Here is a 5,418-nt window from a genome sequence, read left to right as displayed (position 1 = left end):
GTTAACCGAACATTTTTAGAACTTTGAATTTCCTGCGTATAAAATGTCATGTTAAATGTATCTGCAGTGTAACAGGAATATTGACTTATTGATGGACGGGGGGGGGGTCTGTTCTATCCCAGGTCTGTTGTGTCTGCCGGTGATCTGCAGTTGATTATACAGTCTTCTCAGGGAGAGGTATGTTGTGGGCTTTTCAGAACTCTGCTGTCGCATAACTCCAGAAACAAAAACATGAGGCACAATACAGTATCTTAACGCATGAATGATTATATCAATTGTTTCAACAATGAAGACAAGTCTTGCCGGTACAAAACCCTCGAGTGATTCCTGTCTCACTTGCTAACCACGTCCTAATATACTATCTGAAACTCATGTCACAACACATTCGGCTCTATGGTTCTATTCATAATCTCCTCTGACACAAATTATTCGATCCAGGAAGGCAGTTTGCAACTTGCCATTGAAACTGACTACTTCCACAAATGGTATCGGCACATTTGTAATTGATGTACCGTCTGCTCTTAACACAGAAGGTCCAATTGACTGAAGAGAATAAAGAGGACATCGACCTGAGTGAGCTGGATGCTGGGGCAGTGGAACAGATGAATACAATTAAGGTGATATTCTAGGGATGCATGGTATTGAAATGTTTACCGATATTTGCATGGTCAAATGGACCGCTACAGATAGTTCAATGCATGTTTCCAGTAGGGTTTACCTACACCTGTTATACAGTCAGGAACTGTTGTAATTCTGGATGCAGAATTCTAAAACGGTGCATTATGTGATCTTAGGCCTACTGATGCACATAACATGTAAATGAAATATTTTTAACAGTGTTGACCCTTTTGAAAGCTTTTCCAGAAAACGCTGAATTTACAGCCTTATTTTGCTATCCGTTCCATATTGCATTAAGCAGACATCGTGCATATATGTCTGCGCATAAAGTCTTTTGCTTTGATAGCTGGGCAGTGAACAACAATGCATGGAAAGGGCAACTTTCAGTATCTGTCATTTGTGAAAACTTTTTCTGTTTCCAACAGGGCCTGGTGGACTTTTTGGTGGGGAAACTCAACCAGCCTCAGTGAACTGCCCAGTAATCCAGCCACAGATCATGGTCAATCACCTTGTTTGTTTTAAGTATGTATTTATGTTAATAAAGATTTGTTTATTTAAACATTGGGTTGTCTTCCTTCAAGCACATTTTGTGCGTTCTTTTGCGACGTAAAAAAATAACGCTCCCGCGATGGTGTTTTACAAACATTATAAAACATACATTAACCACTTTAGCCCTATTTTATACATAGGCTATTTGAAAATAGCAAATCTACAAGCTCACAACGCGTCGCGACGCGTTGTGAGCTTGTAGATCGGCTATTTTCAAATATGTTAGAACTTTTACTTTTGGTACTTTAAGTATATTTTGATGCCAATACTTTTGTACTTTTACTCGAGTACATTTTGAACACTAGAAAATAGCACTACTGAGTGATAACGTGAACGAATCATCTGAACGAATCATTGCCGTGAACGAAATCGTTCCTTCACTGAAATTAACTTTTTTTTTCCCACCACTATTGGGCAGCTCCCAACTGTATGACACACACTGAGGACACTTAGCAGGAGCACTCATGCAATGTCATTTCGACTCTGCATGCACCTGGTGGTAGGCCTACTTTAGCACCTCAAAGGCATTCAAAACTAAACTGCACACCTCTCAAAAAAACAAACTGGTCAGGTTACTGACTAGGCCTTAACACCCAGAACACACCTAAACCCTGCTCATTACGCTAGGGCGGGCTGGCTCAGGGTATCACTTGTGGTGGTGCTGCCACCTAGTGGTTACAATTATAACCACCAAAATAATATACACAGGCAAGCCTTGAAACATCAGTCACATTGTACCTAATAAATCTAAATGGATTCTGTAACTGAGCTCATTAGACCCTCATCAACAAGGCAAACATTCAGCTTAAGACAGTCATTTATTGAGGCACTTGCAAAAGCCATGGAATGTCAAATGTATAAATCAAACACTATAACGTTTCACTTGTTACGGTAGTTTTAGTTTTTTTCACATTCTTGCATTTGTAAACATGGTGAAGGTTTAAATACATTGTGACAGTTAGACTCACATTGAACTGTCCCTCTGGGAAAGACACGTGGCAGAGATAACACATCACCTGGCCCATGGCGGTCCACGGTACAACACTACTCTATATATAAAGTATATACATATACCATACATCAGGGGTCTTCAACAGGGGGTCCGGGACCCCTAGGGGGTCCTCAGAGTTACTACAGGGGGTCCCCGCCAAATCTTTGTGTGATATGATTTATTTTACCTTAACCACTTGAACCCTATAGCATCCCTTTTCTGACTAGAACTTTAGCCAAAAATAGCAGATCTACAAGCTCACAACGCCTCGAGCAAAGAGGTGTTTGGTGTTGGGGGAAAAAAGAGCAGACCAAGTAAACAAAAAAACTTTAATCTGAAACTCAATGTTATACGATATAGAGGGGGTCCCTGCTTCATCTCTCTCTCAGCTAGGGGGTCCTTGGCCTGAAAACGTTGAAGACCCCTGCCATACATTATGTGTAGAAAACAGCAGAATAGTCAGATATAAAACTATCAGCCACCCCTCCATGACTCCCTCTGTGTCCTTGAAGAGTAGAGAACACATGATGGGATGGCTCTAAGCCAGCGGCTCCCAACCTGTGGACCGGAGCCCACTAGTGGGCCGTGAGGATATTGCAAGTGGTGCCCCCAAATAATTGGCCAAAAAAATAGGATTTTAATGACAATATAATGAATTATTAAAAACTATTAATGGAAAAAAAATGTCATGGCGTTCTTTTCTTTAAAACCTTGAACATTTTGTTTTAATTGCAGATAAAATAGAATCTTAACGTAAAGTCAGTTCCATTGATCCAAGTCAGAACCCAATCGATTCATTGATCATTGAGATAAACGTGCTCTGAGAATGCACATGGCCCACCCATCTGACCACTTAATATGGGTGGGCCGCCGTGAACGACTTTGAGGTTTTTAAGTGGGCCCTGATCCACCAAGAGGTTTTTAAGTGGGCCCTGATCCACCAAGAGGTTTTTAAGTGGGCCCTGATCCACCAAGAGGTTGGGAGGCGCTGCTCTAAGCTCTGGAGCTGTTACACACACTTGGGTGTAGAAGAGATGTCTAGTTCTAGTTAGCAGCACGAGGACATCACTTTACACTGCTCCTGACGTCATAAAACGGAACGTCATTTACATTAATTACACGTTTCATATTTCTTTCCATGGGTGAATCTTTTTGATCGATTGATTGATTGAATACTTTGTTAGTCCGAAACGTAAACACAGCACGAGGTACAGTCATACATTAAAGCCTAAAGTATAACACAAAAAAAAGTGTTGGGGACTTGTCTCCACTGTGGTCCACAGAGAATGCCTAAATAGACCCTCCAGAGAAAATGTGATTATGCGATCGCAGAATTTACCGCATAATCAGCAAAATGGCGCATAATTATGCGGGGGTACGTTTTTTCAAAAAGGCCGCATCGCATCGCATAATATACGCATCGCATAATATACGCATCGCATAATATGCGCATCGCATAATATGCGCATCGCAGTGCATATTTCCGCATATTTCGCAACTTTTCACATATCGCATATTTAGCATATTGCCGCATATTTCACCGCATAAAATTGCTAAAAAAAAACAGCATATTTCATCGCAAAATCAAGGATTTTAGCCGGCATAATCAAGAGTTTTAGCCCGCATAATCAAGAGTTTTAGCCCGCATAATCAAGGATTTTTGCACGCGTTTTTCTGGAGGTGTGTGTGTGCGCGTGTGTGTGTGTGTGTGTGTGTGTGTGTGTGTGTGTGTGTGTGTGTGTGTGTGTGTGTGTGTGTGTGTGTGTGTGTGTGTGTGTGTGTGTGTGGGTGTTGGGGGGGGGGCTATGATGTATCTGGATGCATATGTGTTTTATTTTGTAGAATGCGTTATGGTGAGGACCATTTATGTTGACATACCATCATTATACAATACTTTAACATTTTTTTACAACAGGCACTCTGTGTGAGATTGGCAGTTATGTGTATTTGATTTGCCTGCTTTGTAGAAAGTTCTAATACGATAAATAAGTCAACCCACTATGACTATGACTGAGAAAAGTGATTTAGGGCCTTCATGGGTTTGATAGTTCTGTGGTGACAGTCTTTGGTTAACACACAGTGACACTGCAGTCAAAGCATTGGGATCATCAGTCACTAGAACGTCTGTGGAACTCAGGGAAAGCTGTAAGGCTACTTTGTTTCCGGGGGTCCCTGGCACAAAACATTTTCAGATGGGGGTCCGCGGCCAAATACATATCAATTTGGGGGTCCTTGACACGAAAGAGTTTGAGAAACACTGCTATAGAGTATCCCGAAGTCCTGATGTCACTCCCACTACCCCCTGGGTCATGGCGCTATTTTTTGTATTGGAATTCCCCATAGGCAAAACTTAGATCGCATCATATAAGAACCAGTGGTGTAACTAAGTACATTTACTCAAGTACTGTACTTAAGTACAATTTTGAAGTACTTTTACTTTACTGGACTATTTCCAATTTTCAGTACTTTTACTTCTACTCCACTACATCTCAGAGGCAAATATTGTACTTTTACTCCACTACAATTATTTGAAAACTTTAGTTACTGGTTACTTGTAGATACAGTATTAACATTAACCTCTTTAGCCATATTTTATACATAGGCTATTTGAAAATAGCCGATCTACAAGCTCACAACGCGTCGCATCGCGACGCGTTGTGAGCTTGTAGATCTGCTATTTTCAAACATTTTAGTACTTTTACTTTTGGTACTTTAAGTACATTTTGATACCAATACTTTTGTACTTTCACTCAAGTAAATTTTTAATTCCGGACTTTTACTTGTAACAGAGTATTTCTACATTGCAGTATTGCTACTTTTACTTAAGTAAAACATTCGAGTACTTTTTGAAGTACGATTTTATCAGGTATGTGACTCTGTTTGGTTTATGACAGTGATTCTCAACCTGTGGTTCGGGACCCCCAGAGGGGTCCCCACATGATTCTGCTCATACTCCATATGAGCGGGTGGTTTGTTTATTGTTGGAACACAGTTCTTACATGACGCGATCTAAGATTCCCCTATCCACAAGTTTCCTATAGGACATTGTGGGCATCGCTTCCTGTCAATTTGATCAGGAATCAGGGATCAAATGGACAGGAAGTGATGCCCACAATGCCCTATAGGAAACTTGTGGATATGGGAATTATAATAAAAAAAAATAGCACCATGACTCAGGGGGACAACGCCCCCTAGTGGCAGTGATGTCAGACTGCGGCGCTCTAATTGCGCACATCACGTGCAAATCCTGCCTGTGACAT

Source organism: Gymnoscopelus braueri (genome assembly GCF_963280865.1).
Source record: "Gymnoscopelus braueri genome assembly, chromosome: 17".
Taxonomy (NCBI): domain Eukaryota; kingdom Metazoa; phylum Chordata; class Actinopteri; order Myctophiformes; family Myctophidae; genus Gymnoscopelus; species Gymnoscopelus braueri.
This window is presented reverse-complemented; position numbering follows the sequence as displayed.